Here is a 16929-nt window from a genome sequence, read left to right on the forward strand (position 1 = left end):
ACGGACTGGAGTGGGTTGCCATGCCCTCCTCCAGGGGATCGTCCCAACCCAGGGATCGAACCCATGTCTCTTATGTCTCTTGCTTCTGCAGGTAGGTTCTTTACTACTAGCAGCACCTGGAGAATCCCAGGGACAGCAGAGCCTGGTGAACTGCCATCTATGGGGTCGCACAGAGTTGGACATGACTGAGGCGACTTAGCAGCAGCAGCAGCAGCACCTGGGAAATCAGAATGCCTTTAGTATGAACCTTTATGCACTACTTAGCAATTTGCAGATTTTGGTGAACATTAAAAAATCTGGGCCTGCTACCCTATTTCCCAACCAAATTCCCTTTGGGTTGTCTGGAATGAAACAGTCCTAAAAAGCCACTCTGGCCTATAGGTTCCTTTCTGGCTTGTGGAATAATATGTGATACCCTGATCAAATTTTAATATAATGTTTTGGGGTCTCTTAATCCTAGTAGAGATCATTTTCTCAACTTGAAGCAGAGGTATGTCCAGACATGAGGGTACAGGAAAAGTATTTAGCAAAATTCCCCATAAAACCAAAGGTGGAAGATTTGGTGGTTTATGTCATCGGCAAAACTTCGGGGTAGATGTCACAGCCATTGTTGAAATAATACTTCAAATCCTAACAACTCCAAAAGGCAACTACAACCGCCACACTCAGGAGTTCATCTGCATCAACTGCTCTGGGCACAAAGGAGACTTCAAGGTGGGGGTACAGGAAATCCAGGGTCAGACCCCCCTCTCCATCGTTTTTTCCCTGCTACAGGCTCCCAACCACACTCCCTCCCCTAATTACAGCTCTACATCTTTCAGCATTCACTGGTCCCTCCAGCCAGAGGATTTGGCAAGGAAACTAAAGAGGAAATTAATTTCAGTTTAGATCCAGAGTAAAGACTTCATTTCTGATTTCCCCTCACTCATCAACTGATGAATGGTGGGGGGAAGATGGGCTAGAAAAAGAGGATAGAAGAGTTTCTGTATAGTCACTAAATTCTGAGAGCAACCGACACTATCCATGGCCTAAAGAGTATGAAATTCATGCCTTCCTAATTCTGGACTGGTAATAATAACTTAATTTTTCATGTTATTGTTTCCAGTTTTTAAGAAATGTAGTTGATTTACAATGTTGTTTTGGGTATACAGCAAAATGATTTATATATATATATAATTTCTTTTAGATTCTTTTCCATTATAGTTATTATAAGATATTGAGTATAGTTCCCTGTGCTTACAGTAGGTCCTTGTTGATCTTCTATTTTGTATGGAGTAGTGTGTATATTTTCCATGGGGAAGGTCTTGATCCCTGTCTCCTGTACAATGTCACGAACCTCCATCCATAGTTCATCAGGCACTCTATCTATCAGATCTAGTCCCTTAAATCTATTTCTCACTTCCACTGTGTAATCATAATGAATTTGATTTAGGTCATACCTGAATGGTCTAGTGGTTTTCCCTACTTTCTTCAATTTAAGTCTGAATTTGGCAATAAGGAGTTCATGATCTGAGCCACAGTCAGCTCCCAGTCTTGTTTTTGCTGACTCTATAGAGCTTCTCCATCTTTGGCTGCAAAGAATATAATCAATCTGATTTCAGTGTTGACCATCTGGTGATGCCCATGTGTAGAGTCTTCTCTTGTGTTGTTGGAAGAGGGTGGTTGCTATGACCAGTGCGTTCTCTTGGCAAAACTCTATTAGCCTTTGCCCTGCTTCATTCTGTACTCCAAGGCCAAATTTGCCTGTTACTCCAGGTAGCTCTTGACTTCCTACTTTTGCATTTCAGTCCCCTAAAATGAAAAGGACATCTTTTTTGGGTGTTAGTTCTAAAAGGTCTTGTATGTCTTCATACAACTGTTCAACTTCAGCTTCTTCAGCGTTACTTGTTGGGGCATAGACTTGGATTACTGTGACATTGAATGAGTTCGGGTGAACTCCGGGAGTTGGTGATGGACAGGGAGGCCTGGCATACTGCGATTCATGGGGTCACAAAGAGTCGGACACGACTGAATGACTGAACTGAACTGAACTGAGTGTGTATATTTCAATTCCAAACTTCTAATTTACCCCTCCGTCTGCTTTCCTCTTTGATAACCATAAGTTTCTTTTCTGTCTGTGAGTCTATTTCTGTTTTGTAAATAAGTTCACCTGTATTGGGTATTTTTTTTTAGATTTCACATACAAGCAATCTCATGTGATATTTGTCTTTCTCTGACTTACTTCACAGTATGATAATCCTTAGGTCCATCCATGTTGCTCTAAAATAGTAATAATTGTTTTTAAATTATAATAAATGTTCAAGAGCCTTTCCAATTCTGTAATAATGATAATAACTTAAAAATGATGATAAAGGTTAATATTGAATATGAGCAAAGTGCCAGAAACACCTCTGAGCATTTCAAGAGTATTATATCTTTTAATCCTCACAACATAGATAATCCTAGGTATTTTCTATCTAGGAGGTAGATAACATTATTTTCCCTCCATTTTAGATGCAGAACCCAAGGCCCTGAGAGGTTAAATCATTTGTCCAAGTTCACACTGCTAATTATTTTCAGTCCACAGTTTGTATCCGTATGGATTCACACAACTCACACTCAGAGACTGCTCTCCTGATCACCAGGAGCATTCACTTACCAGGGGGTGACTGTCCTCTCACAAAGGCCAGAGAGGAGGGCGGGGATGGTTCTTCAGGACTGACGGACTCAGCGGGCCTGGGAGCACAGCTGGAAGCAAGTTAGGTTGGAGGCAGCATGGGAGGCACGACGAGAAGGAACCAGCCGTTCTCTGAAGAAATGATGGCCAATCTGACTCCACTGCCAGTGAGGCTGAATGGGCCCATTCTGGGAGCACGGGGCCGAGAGCACAGTTGGGCTTCTTATGGGGGCACTTAGCTAAGCCCTGGTCTGCCTAGCATAAGACTGTTGCTTCGATTGCCTTTGCCTGTGAAGTCTGTACTTAATAAATCAAAGGGATCTTGCCGAGGGCTCTTCACTGTGGAAGTGTCCAGTCCGGCTGTTGTGAACTCCCTGGACAGTCTCTCCAGCCTGCTCAGGGCACACAGCCTGCTCTGCTGGTTCAGTTCTGCTCTCTTGATACCTGGTGTCCATTTTTCCTGCAGCTGGTCAAAGTGTGGTCTGGTGTCATTGCTCTCCCTACCTGCTTCCACAAACAAGGAAGATTAGAAAGATTTGTCTTCGGTGAAATTTTACTTTGTTGATGGCACATGGTAATAGACATTGAATCAATCACTCTGTGCATGTGTGTGTGAGCAGATCAATAATAGAAACATTAGGTGCTCTTTGCATACCTCCAATCTGGGCACAGGACACTCACTTTCAATATGGGAATAGTCTTCACTTGTAGGGCATGAGCAACTCCAAAACCTCTTGGTCATATCACCATGAACTTTACCTCGCCAGCATTTCCACCCCAGAATCCTGCCACAGAGGCAAACACTAACTTCCTGCATTGAAGGTCAGACGTTCTGAATCACCCTCCATTCACGTTGGGCACTTTAACATTTATTCTGTTTTGGAGAAAAACAACCAGCTCATGTACCACTGGCCTTGGTCAGCCCGTTTTTAAGTGTTCAGTTTTTCACCAAGCCCCACCCTGAGCACACCCACTAAGATTATAAACATTCAGAAAATTGCAGGCTTTTGGCAGATAATTGGCAGTGCTTTTCTGAATAAAAATACAGCCACCCACATGCCACGTTTGCTCCAGTTGGCAATGAATCAAAAGTCAGGCACACTCTCAGTGGTGACCACAGGTCTGCTCCATCAGGTAGAGAATTTTTCTAATAACCCTTTAGTCTCCCCAAGCATCTCAGGAGTACTTGGGCTGATTGTATAGACCAGGTTATTAACCAGAATGGCAAGGTGCGCTTTACTGTGTTTTCTAAGTACAGCCAGCATTGTCTGATGCCAAGAGAAATGGTCAAGTTGGAACTGTGCACTCAGCAGGGGTTCCCTGGCCCTGGCTGAGCATGTCTCTCTCCGCAAAGACTATCAGTTCAGTTCAGTTCAGTTCAGTGTCTCAGTTGTGTCCAACTCTTTGCGACCCCATGAATTGCAGCATGCCAGGCCTCCTTGTCTATCACCAACTCCCGGAGTTCACCCAAACCCATGTCTGTTGAGTCGGTGATGCCATCCAGCCATCTCATCCTCTGTTGTCCCCTTCGCCTCCTGTCCCCAATCCCTCCCAGCATCAGAGTCTTTTCCAATGAGTCAACTCTTCGCATGAGGTGGCCAAAGTACTGGAGTTTCAGCTCTAGCATCAGTCCTTCCAATGAACACCCAGGACTGGTCTCCTTTAGGATGGACGGGTTGGATCTCCTTGCAGTCCAAGGGACTCTCAAGAGTCTTCTCCAACATCACAGTTCAAAAGCATCAATTCTTTGGCGCTCAGCTTTCTTCACAGTCCAACTCTCACATCCATACATGACCACTGGAAAAACCATAGCCTTGACTAGACGGATCTTTGTTAGCAAAGTAATGTCTCTGCTTTTGAATATGCTATTTAGGTTGGTCATAACTTTCCTTCCAAGGAGAAAGCGTCTTTTAATTTCATGGCTGCAATCACCATCTGCAGTGATTTTGGAGCCCAGAAAAATAAAGTCTCTCACTGTTCCCATTGTTTCCTCATCTATTTGCCATGAAGTGATGGGACCAGATGCCATGATCTTAGTTTTCTGAATGTTGAGCTTTACGCCAACTTTTTTGCTCTCCTCTTTCACTTTCATCAAGAGGCTCTTTAGTTCTTCATTTTCTGCCATAAGGGTGATGTCATCTGCATATCTGAGGTTATTGATACTTCTCCCGGCAATCTTGATTCCAGCTTGTGTTTCTTCCAGCCCGGTGTTTCTCATAATATAGTCTGCATATAAGTTAAATAAGCAGGATGACAATATACAGCCTTGATGTACTCCTTTCCCAATTTGGAACCAGTCTGTTGTTCCATGTCCAGTTCTCACTATTGCTTCTTGACCTGCATACAGATTTCTCAAGAGGCAGGTCAGGTGGTCTGGTATTCCCATCTGTTTCAGAATTTTCCACAGTTTATTATGATCCACACAGTCAAAGGCTTTGGCATAGTCAATAAAAAAGAACTAGATGTTTTTCTGGAACTCTCTTGCTTTTTTGATGATCCATACTTTGCTCCTAAACTTGGTTCTTGAAGATCCTGCAGCTCAGATTTAGGCATTTCCCACCTAGCTGCTACCCAGTCAAAAATATACCCGTGTATTGACTGACAAGCAGACACAGAGAGATGTTTATGTTAAATGAGAAAATTAGATTATCAGTGTTACACAATGTATGATCCCAAGTTTGTAAAAACAATAACCTAAATATATACAGAGGAAAAACAACTGTTAACAGTGATTAGTGATATTATTAAGTTTTTATTTGATCCTTTTCACTCATTTATACTGTCTGCATGCCTGCTCAGTCGTGTCTGACTCTTTGCAACCCCATGGACTACTGTAAGCCCACCAGGCTTCTCTGTCCATGGCATTTTTCCAGGCAAGAATATTGGAGTGGGTTGCCATTTCCTTTTCCAGGGGATCTTTCTGACCCAGGGATCAACCCTGCATCTCCTGCGTCTGCTGCATTGACAGCTGGATTCTTTACCACTGAGCCACCTGGGAAGCCCATACTGTCTACATATATTTATTTCTCTATAATAAATAAATTAATAAGCAAAAGAAAAGAAAACCTACTATCTTTTATGACCAGTCTAAAATCTTACTTCCTTTTAGAATCTTTCACAACAGTGCTATCTGGAAGCAATCTTTCCCATCCCTAAGCGTATGTAGAAGATACATAAAACATACATAGAATGTGCAGAATTGCACGTGTGCCTTTGTAATACTTACAACTTTCCTCCTTGAACTATAGATTTGAGAAGTGTTGTCTTATCTCGTCTCCCACAGTAGACTTAAGCACTTTGAGAGCAAAGGCTGGGTTTGAGTCTTGTTCTGTCTCCTGCAGCACCAGTCCCTCTCAGGTGCACACAGCCAGGGCATTCCTTTTGAGAGAATAATTATGTGCATCCTTGGGCACATTCTGTGTTTTCTGAAAGGTCCCACCAAAATTTTCTCTTTCTAAATTAAAAATCCTGTTTTGGGATTTCCTCGATGGTCCAGTGGTTAAGACTCTGATCCCCCAGTGCAGGGACCCTGGGTTCCACCTCGATCAGGGAACTAGATCCTGCAAGCTGCAAATAAGACCTGGCAGAGCCAAAAAAAAAATCCTGTGTTTTTTTCAAAAATTATAATTCTAAAAGCTACACACTCCAGTGTTCATCGCAGCACTATTTATAGTAGACAAGACATGGAAGCAATCTAAATGTCCATTGACAGATGACAGAGGTATAGATGTGTATGTATACACAACGGAATACCACTCAGTCATAAAATGAACAGAATAATGCGATTTGCACCCAACATGGATGGACCTAAAGATTATTATACTAAGTGAAGTAAGACAGAGAAAGACAAACACAGTACTTACATGTGGAATCTAAAAAATGATACAAATGAACTTATTTACAAAACAGAAACAGACTCAGACAAAGAAAACAAATTTTTGGCTACTAAAGGGGAAGGCAGGAGATGGATAAATTAGAAGTTTAGGATTAACAAATATACACTACTATGTATAAGATAGATTTAAAAACCAAGGACCTAATATATAGCACAGGGAACTATATGCAATGTTTTGTAATAACCTATAATGGAAAAGAATCTGAAAAAGAATACTTATATATTACTGAACCATTTTGCTGTATACCTGAAACTAACACAACATTGTAAAACCAATTATTCTTCGGTTTAAAAAAATCTGTCTTTTTAATGAAATGAATAACTAAAAAGCTTCACATAGGTATTTTGCCATGGCTATATATTCAAAAATAACAAAATCAATGTCACCAAATAGAAGATGCAGTGAAGTTAGCTCTGGGACTCCAAAAAGCAGTCACATTGAGAACTACAGGGATGTTCAGTTTCTTGCAGTTCATGCCTACTTTTCTCAAACCATAGATGCTGCTTTTAATTTTCCAAAGTTCTTAATTTATCCTGATGCTAATATGTCAAAATTCCAATGACTAGCCAGGGAAAGGTGAAGTGAAACTCAACTTGTGATTCTTTCTAAAAAGAATCATGACTTGTGACTTATTTAGTGTGTTGTCTTCCATCTAGCAGAATTCCTAAAAGATAATCACAGATTTATCTACTATGTGAAAAATAGGATGCAGAAATAAATCAAGGCATTTATGTGTAGGCTTGGCAAGTGGGGAAGATCAGATAAGTCTTTGTGTTCCATGACTGAGGAAAAGACCCTTGGCTCTCAGAGTTGGGCCTCTCTGCTGAACATTCACATGGACCCTCATTCAATTCACATTCCAATCAGCACCTAGGGGCCTGCAGAACCTGTTTCAAGTACACCTTCACCACATCACTCCCAATGCCGCCCTCCTCTTTAATTTCCAGCTTCAGCCATGCCTTAAACATCTTTCTTAACTAGAGGGTTTTATTGGGAGACCAGACAGCAAGGTCTGATTCTTTAGCAACTTTTATTTTTCTATACCTTCAACAAACATATATGTGCCAGGCTAGTTCCTCTGAATAAAGTGGTGAGCAAGAGAGGCAGCAAGCCTGGCTTTGGAGAGCTTCTGGTCCAGCACGGGAATGCAGACACTATGCTACAAATAAACAGCCAAATAGTTGCTTCCTTCTGGTTGTCGTAAGTCCTATGGAAGAAAAGCATAGTGAAGAATGGCAGTGAATAATCAGCATTTTTGAACCAGTCTGAGGAGTCAGGGCAGCTTCTCTGCAGAAGCCAAGCCCTTAAGGGTAAGTTCAGAGTCTCCCCAACAAAGAGGACATGTAACGGCATAGGGTCAGGAGAGTGGAGCATCCTAGGAACTGAGAAAAGCTGTTGAGGTCATGGAAGGCCTTGCAGGTCACACCACTGGATATTTATCCACAGAGCAATAGGGTACCAGGAACAGGCAGGGGAACAACACATGCAGGTTGCTTAAAGACCTCCCTGGCTGCTGTGTGGAGAATACATGAGAGGTAAAGACATCAGGGTAACCAGTCGGAGGCCATTGGGTCATCAAAGTAACAGACAATAGGGCTGCAAACAGCATGCAGTATCGTGGAAGTGAGAATGGGCAGAGATGAGGGATTCAAGATATGTTTTAGAATTACATACATAAAAACACACAACAATGACAACAACCAAAATTGCATCTGTGTCACTCTGTAAGATGTACTGAAACTAATGCTGGTCATAGTAAAAGATTTCAATGTAATCCTTGTCTAGTTTCATTTCATAGGTTTATGAGACTAGAGACTTCAGTGGACAACATAAATTATATTTATTCCATGACTAGGTAGTTTGTTTTCTTAAAATTCTTTTCTAAACTTTCTAGAGGGACACTATAGACCACCACTCCTGGAATTATCAAGTTTAAAGCGGCAATGCGTGTTGAGCTCCAAGTATATGCCAGGCCTTCTGTGAAATTGAAAAATATATGGTCCCTGTCCCTAAGGGGTTTGTGGTCCGTGGCAGAAAGTGAGCTCTCTTTGAGATGGAAGAATACGAGTGCCAGGAACTGAGTCTCAGACTCATACTTAATGAATGGGGTTGGAAAGAGGAACTAGAAAAGGATTCTCAGATAAGCTGTTGAAGAGATAAGAGGAGAACCAGGCATGACAATGGAAACTGAGAAACAGAAAGAGATGATGATTACCACGACTGAGGGCTAAACTGGCACAGAGGTAAGGAGTGAGAAAAGCCACTAGGAAGAATCTGGTGGCAGAGGACAGGTCCCCAGTGGGAGAGAGAGCAGGCAGAGCCAGAGCAGTGAGCCAAGAGAGAGGAGAAGACAAAGAAATATGACCAGCGTTACTGATTAATCTTTATTGATTAATTTATGTGTTCCCTGGTTCCAGGAAAAATTTAAGAAAGTTTAAAAGGATTTACATGTACTGCAGGGAAACATAAATTGAGAGAGGAATGAAAGAAAGGAAAAGAAGGGCGGTGTTCTAAAACGAAGCCAGGAATGTGGCTAAATATGCGGCTTTGGCTGCACTCAAGGGAGGAAATTCGATCAAACAGAATGAAGTAGACAGCTGCAGATGATGATCCGGTCCCCGTGTGTAGCTCTCTACTTATTCTCTTGTTAACTTGGGTCCTTTCCATTTCAAAGTCCAGATTGTAACACAATCTGGGTCGATCTGTCAAAATTTATAGAGTTTTTGCTATCTGAAAGGTATCCTTAATTATAAGATGGACAGAATAAATGCCAAATGTCTTCATGGAAACTCATCACCACCACCATAAGGCAAAGCTTATACCCTTCAGACAGGGGCTTCCCAGGTGGCTCAATGGGCAAAGAACTCACCTGCAATGCAAAAGACACAGAAGAAGCGGGTTTAGTTCCTGGGTCGGGAAGATCCCCTGGAGGAGGTCATGACAACCCACTCCAGTATTCTTGCTTGGAGAATCCCATGGATAGGGATAGAGGAGCCTGGAGGGCTACAATCTATAGGGTCTCAAAGAGTTGGACAGGACTGAAGCGACTTAGCCCGCACGTACCCTTAGGACATGTCACTACTGCTTCCTGTGAAAATAAAGGGAGGAACACTTGAGGATAATATATAGCCTCTTGATAACAGGAAGCGGATGGAAAAATGGAGCTGTTCCAAGTGTAGGTAACAATCTCAATTTAGACCAAGGAGGAAGGAAAGCCATAGTATAAGAAGCAACAGAACACAGCAATGTTTGTCACCTGGGTCCTGGTTGTCTCCCCGCTGGATGCAAAGCCTCTTCAGAGCCTGGCCTCTGTTCACTTCTCCAATGCCATGGACAAGTGCTAGGTTCATGGAAGATGCTCAGTGCTTGGGGAACAAATGCATGTTGAATAGTAGCAAAGCACGACTTCTGGCTCCAAATGGATGTTTAAATAGTTACAGCTATTGAAATCAAGCAGATAACCTCTCTCAGCCTCAGTTTTCTCATCTTTGAAAGTAAACTGCATGCAGCAAAGGTCGCTAACTACCACCCCACCTTCCTTCCGTTCGTACGGCTGTTTCTTACCTGGAGACTCCTACTCTCTCAGCTGCTCTCTAGGGATTCTGCAGTCTGGCTCATACAGAATTCTGACTTGTACTCTAAAGGAGCCTTATTTAATCCCAGAGTTGAGAAGGAGATGGCCCTGGTGACATCCCACCAGTCCTGAAGGTCAGCCATGGTACAGCAAATTAACCATGTATGAGTAACTAAGAGCTAGCTTGGGATAGGCAATCTCAGCTGGCAAGCCTTGTTTTAAATGATTTTCTACCTGGAAATACCTAGAAAAGAGCAATTAGGGTCAATTTGTAGTGCCCAGAACATACCAGGGACTTCACAGCTTCATAAAAAGACTTTGAGCAAGTAAAAAAAATTGCCATTATTTAGTACACTGGTACTTTGAAAACTGTCCTTTGATGTATGTTTCTTAAAAAATATCCTTTGAAAAATATTACAAGATTGAGTGTACCATTAAAAAGTGATAAAATATATTGTTATTTTGAAAAAACTCTGAAGGACTTTGTAAATAATGTTGATACATTCTGATTTTTATTAATAAGATTATCCACTACTAGGATATTTCTTTTGTCTGAAGAGAATAAATGTTTATTCTCCCAAGCCCAGCCAAACAAAAGGATTCACAAAGTATCCTTTAAATAACATAATGCCTTATTGTTTATAAAATATGATTCAATATTCAGAAATTAGAATTTAAATACATATGCACCTATCACAATGTCCAAAAATGAAGGGTTGTTTCAATGTGTTGACCTAAATAACATGGAAAAGCCACACGACCAAATGAAAGAACTTGACCTTAGCTGCCTTGCTATTCAGTGTCAAAAACACCACCACCAATAGCATTTGCAGAACCAGTGCTCACCACAGATTATTACATGCTGTATATAAGTCCCAGATTTCTCTTTCCAAAGCAAGAGAATTTTGGGGTTCTGAAGATGCTCTAAAGGGGAAGATCTAATATTATATGATATCACTCATATGTGGAATCTAATTTTTCAAAAAGATACAAATTAACTTATTTACAAAACAGAAACTGACTTACAGACATTGGAAACAAATTTATGATTACCAAAGGGGAAATATTGGGGTAAGGGATAAATCAGGTGTTTGGGATTAACATACTCACAATACCATATATGCGGGAGGAGGAAATGGCAACCCACTCCAGTATTCTTGCCTGGAAAATCCCACGGACAGAGAAGCCTGGCAGGCTACAGTCCATGAGGTCACAAAGAGTTGGACATTGCTTAGCAACTGATCAACAACAGCAACAATAACAACAACTTCTATATATGAGATAGATAACCAACAAGGACCAACTGTATAGTACAGGGAACTCAACTCAACAGTCTGTGATAACCTCTATGAGAAAAGAATCTGGAAAAGAATGAATATATGTATATGTATAACTGAATCACTTTGCTATACAGCAGATACATAATGTTGTAAATCAACATGAAGGGGAAGATCTCTCAAGCTCCCTACATAAATGGATATTATTAAACACACATTTCCCCAGCATTAGGAAATGAGTGAAACCAGCTTAAAACAAATGAACTCTCCATCCTACGGGGGCCCAGTCAAGCCACTGAGGAGCCAGATGAAGAACGCTGGGCATCTGTTAAATAAAACCTGAGTCATGTGCCTGAATTCTCATCAGTCCCCTCAATGCTTATGTGGGATATTGTTAATTTATAGTAGAATGATTCTATTCTTGGTAGGGTGTGGTTTTTAATACCCACAGGTGACTCCTCTGTCTTTTCCAGGCTTTCCTGCTCACCCCTATTTAGCTCTAGCCAGTGGCTCCTGCTCTGTTAATGGTCTGCTTGCTGGCCAGAGATGAAGTCACCACACTGGCTTTACGAGCTCTCACAGCTGCACCACATCCCCTGAGACTCTTACTGGGGCAAGAAAATGTGCCTGCAGAGCTTCGAGCCACACTAGTCAGTTCTGGTGGTGCCAGGGAGAGCCTTCTTTTCCCGAGGGGCCCTGCATCTCTCTTAAAGGTCAGTCTCCAGGCCTCCAGGCCAATGTGGAAGGCCATGCCACTCCAGAGCCTTCTGCGAGGCCTGGCCCTGCATGACCGCAGAGGCTGGGTCAGAGATTTTTGCATCTGTGCCCTGTTATTTCCTCTAATAATAATTGGAGCCTTGTGGGGCCAGGTTCCCAATGGATAGAATATTCAGATGCGTGTTCACATCGTTTTAGAACTTTTGGTTTCTCCTGGTCCATTCCCTGTCCTCTGCTGGAAGACAGTGAAGAAGTCTCTTTTCCTCTGTCTTTGAAATCACTTTCTTTAAAGCACTAAACAAAATAGGGGGAAATTCATTCCTTTTAGCAAAAGAATAGGGGAAAGAGTTCATTTAGCAAAAGAACAGGATGAGAGTAGTAAGGGAGGGTCAGGATAAAGGAGGAGAATGACAAAGGTCATTTTCATATTGCAACACAAAATATGCACTTGCCTGGTGGTACTGGGGTAAAGAATCTGCCTTGCAATGCAGGGGCTGCGTGTTCAATCCATGGTTGGGGAACTAAGATCCCACATATCTCGTGGTGCAGCCAAAAATTTTTTTTTAATAGTATTGTAAAATGTTTGATGGAGAGCTATTTCCTCAGGCAGCCTCAGTATCAGGCATCTATTCATGTGGAAGTATAATATATAGGTTCGATCCCTGGGTTGGGAAGATCCCCTGAAGGGCGTGGCAACCCAGTCCAGTATTCTTGCCTTGGAGAATCCTATGGATAGAGGAGCCTGGCTACAGTCCATAGGGTCAAACAGAGTCAGACACAACTGAAGCTACTGAGCACGTGTAAGTATATAGCTACTGATATTTAGTTGATTATACCATAATAATAAAATTAAAATTAAATTAAAACATAGAAATGGAATTTTAGGATATACTAACAGAATATTTATCTCAAAAATGGCTACTTAGATACCTTTTCTATTGCCCTGTATATTAAAAGGATTATATATTTAAAGGAATTCTTATATGTTTTTTCGTAAGTCAGTGGGCTTCCTCCCTCCCACTTATCCAGGGTTTACTTGTCTGGGGCAAATCTCTTTCAGCGACAACCTTCCTAGGGAGAGGTGAGAGGGAAGAAGAGATCAGGGAGCAGGGAGCCCAGCGTTCACTGATTTGGGATATTCTGAGCAGGCAATAAACTGAAAGGTAAGCTGGCTCCCTGCTACCTCCCACTTAAGTCTGGATACAGAGACAATGGAGGAAGGAACCAGCTGAGAATTATATGAGAGCTTGTATGATCATTCCACTTCAACCTCTAAATAATTAGTAGGGTATAAAGAGGTGTGGGGCTTTCCTGATGGCTTAGCAGGTAAAGAATCTGCCTATAATACAAGAGACGCAGGTTTGATCCCTGGATCAGGAAGCTCCCCTGGAGGAAGGCATGGCAATCCACTCCAGTATTTTCGCTGGGAAAATCTCATGGACAGAGGAGCTTAGCGGGCCACTGTCCATGGTGTCAAAAGCAGTCAGACACGACTGAAATAACTGAGAACACACAAAGAGGTAAGCATTTGGGAGTACTTTTTTTTTTCACTTAGAAAGAGCACAGACAAAGATAGGCTGAATGGACTTATTGTAAAGCAGAAGGCTCATAGCTGGCCAGTAGGCAGGGGGTTTGGTTGGGGACCCTCAGGCCCTGGTGGGACTGTTTGTTGAGGAGGTCTCTGGCACAGGCCTCAGAGGCTAGCTGAGCCTAGCTGACTACCTCAAAGGTGACCACGTCTTAAGATGTATCCCACGTCCCACCTTGTTATCCTGAAAGGACCTGGAGCCTTGCAGGAGCTCAGCCTCCTGTAAGGGGAATTGGCAGCAGATGCCATGATGTGTTTTCATCCAAACTAAAACCAGGAATCATCAACATCTTGACCACAGGTAGGCTGAGGAGGCCGTGAACCTACAAAGATGCACATCATCTAAGTCTGGGAGTGGAGAGTTGGTCCTTTAGTTGGTTTTCTTTCTTTCTCTCTCTTCCTTCCTTTCTTTTTTCTTTCTCGGGTCTTAGTTATGGCACCCGGGGTTCTCTAGTTCAGGCGTGGGCTCAGTAGTTGTGGCTCAAGGGCTTAGTTGCTCTGCAGAATGTGGGATCTTAGTTCTGGGACCAGAGATCAAACACACACCCCCTTCATTGGAAGGCGGATTCTTAGCCAGTGGGTCACAGTGAAGTCCCCCAGTCCTCTGGTTGACAGGAAGATGTGCTAGCAAGAAGCATACCTTTTACAAGAAAAACACAACTACTCAGAGCAATTTATGTTCAACTGAAGTAGATGGAGTAAAGTGGTAAATGCATCTTGCCTTGACAGCACTTTACCCTGGAATGATTTAAATGATACTTCAAAAGCACTAAACTTCAGGCAGCACTAAGGCACCCACGTGCCTCAATACTGGGGAGGATAGACTAGACCAACCTTCTGGAGAACAAGTTGTCAATGCATGTCACAAGAGTTAAACATGCGTAATTCTGGTTATTCTACCCCTAGGAACGGATACTATAGAAACAATCCTATATACCCACTAAGGTCTTGTAGTGTTATTTTTAAGTGAGAAAATTTTAAGTGAATGGCCTTATAGAGTTATTTTTAGTGAGAAAAGAAGGCAAAAATATCTAAATCTCTCAACAGAGGGATTTCTTTAAAACTTGTACCTATACTTTAGAATATTAGGCAGCTATATTTTAAGGAAATCCAATAAAATTTGTTTTAGATGATTAAAATATTTTTGTAGAAAAAGTTCAATGAAATAATGTTCTTGATATGATAGTAGGTTTTTAAAATGTAAATAACAAAACAGTATATGCATAGTATGGACCCACTTTTGGGAAAAAAGCAGAACTATGTGTTCATTCATTTATCGAGCACCTAAACAAGGGACGAGGAAGACTTAAACATGATAGGCACAGGAAGTTGATCATGATTATATCAAGTAGAAGGGAATGTTAAAAAATATTAATAGTGGTTATTTCTGTGGCATGATAATGCTGGTGGCCTTAATTTCCTTCATTGTCCTTTTTGTATTTCCTAAAATTTCCACAAATGCATGTGTATTATTTTAAAATCAGAAAACTGGAAAAACAAATTATATGTGGTTTTCCACTGAACTTTTAAGAGTTCAATACATGAGAAAGCACTAGTTCAGTGTGATCAGCATTTCCAGATATTCTTTCCTTTACTGGGGAAGCCGACAGGGTCAGTAGCACATTGACGAGGGGAGGGGTGGGAGAGGGGCAGAGAAAGGAGAGAAGCTGAAGAAAATGACCACGTGTAGGGACTCCAGATGGCTTCCGAGGAAGTAACAGGCCAGGGTGGATGGAGTCCATCAGACCTAGGTTAGAAGATGAAATCCTAAGAACGTCTCTCACTCCCAGGTCTGTAGCTCAAGACCTTTCCCATTTCTTGGGCCTAGTTCCTTAAGGTAAAAAGGGCTAATAGTCCCTCTCACCCAGTAAGCTGAAGAGTTGCTCTGTGTTTAGGGATCTTTCAGTAAAGAGCCCTACAGTGTGGACAATTGAGCTTGGGCCTTTGGGAACTCTGGGAACAGGTATGTGGATAAGTGAGTGAGTGAAAGAATGAATGGGTTAATTAATACAGAGTTATCCAAAGAGCATCAAGTGTAGTCACTGCTAAAAGAAAAAAAAATACTTAGGATATTTTTAGATTCAGAACAGTCATATTCTCCTTGGTAATGGACAAAAATGACGTGAAGCTAAAGCTTAAGTAGAGTTTTGTAAAAGGGTAGTTGCTAATAAACAGATAAGCTCTGTAGGTCTATTACTCCTTTAAAAATGTATTTATTCCTCCAATTAACAAATGTTCCTGAACACCTCCCCTATGTCAAGCACTGAGCTGAAGTAGGATTACCAGTGAGAATGAACCAGAGGTGATTGTGATTGGAGCTCTGAGCTGTCACAGAAACTGCAGGACTTTTTTTTTTTTTTAATGTATTCAATCTTCATTAACTAAAGAGACATTTATGAACCCCTCACCATTTGCACCAGGCACTGTGGTCGGCACAAAGAATATACGCATAGTCCTTTCTCTTAATGATCAATCAGCCTGGGGGATGGGGAGAAACAGGAGGAAATCAGTATCTGTAATAGGAAGCCCAGTTCAGCTGGGAGGGGGCAGGAATGCTTCTGCAATGAGTTGATGCTTGTGCTGGGCTATGGAGGAGTCATTCATTCATTTAATCACTCACTCTTCTAATCAACAAATAAAATTTGGGCTGAACACTAGGCCCAGGTGCTGAGAACAGAATGGTGGTCTAGTGGGAGGGAAAATAATACATAAAATAATACATGAACAAGTACATCAAATGGTTATGGCTGTGAAAGACACGGGGAAGGATACAAGCAGGATACTGTGATGGAGAGTGGTAGTGGTGGCAGCCAGGGGGCACAGCACTCTGGAATTTGGAATGAGTGGGAGAATGGTCAGCAAAGGGCCTTCTGAGGAGGCTTTATTTAAGTGAAGACCCAAAGGTGGAGAAGCACATCTGCCATGAGAAGAACTAGGGAAAAAACATTCTTGACCAAGAGAGCAGCAAGTGCAAAGGCCCTGAGGTGGTGACAAGAGGCAGGAAGGTGGCCAGTGTGGGCGGAGTATTGGTACTCAAGGGGATGGTGGACGGGTGCGCTGGACCAGGCCGTGGTGGGCCTTGTGAGTCATGATGAGGGTTGGCCACCAGGGGCAGAAGAATGCAGACTTGGTTTATGCTTTAAACCACTCGTATGTTGGACTGGGGGGAGAGGTGTGAAGTGGGTGAGGGTAGAAGCAGAGGTGAGGTGGCTTCTGCAGCA

The sequence above is a fragment of the Capricornis sumatraensis genome, chromosome 7 (assembly GCF_032405125.1).
Source record: "Capricornis sumatraensis isolate serow.1 chromosome 7, serow.2, whole genome shotgun sequence".
NCBI lineage: Eukaryota > Metazoa > Chordata > Mammalia > Artiodactyla > Bovidae > Capricornis > Capricornis sumatraensis.